This window comes from Poecilia latipinna, unplaced genomic scaffold (assembly GCF_001443285.1).
Source record: "Poecilia latipinna isolate Pla-1442-1.1 unplaced genomic scaffold, P_latipinna-1.0 Scaffold957, whole genome shotgun sequence".
NCBI lineage: Eukaryota > Metazoa > Chordata > Actinopteri > Cyprinodontiformes > Poeciliidae > Poecilia > Poecilia latipinna.
Window position 1 is genome coordinate 14710 of NW_015113573.1, and position 291 is coordinate 15000.

A 291-nucleotide genomic window follows, 5' to 3' on the forward strand; every position below is an offset into this window, starting at 1 on the left:
GCAGTGCCTTTCATTTGCCCTTTTCATTAAATAGATTAAACTGTGTGAAATCTCCAAAGCCTTGGATGTAGCTTTTTAACTTTTCTTCCAATCCAGAATAATTTATGTTGCTCCATCACATGAAGATAAATTAACACTTTGGGATGCGAGCCGCAAATGATGCTTTCTCTTCACTGTAGCGGCAGTTTCTTTTAAATTCCTGTGTCATAACTGCTTACCTTTGATATCCTTAACGGTATAAAACCTCATTAAGAGCTGGAAGGAAAAGTGCAGAGATACCCTATAGAACAA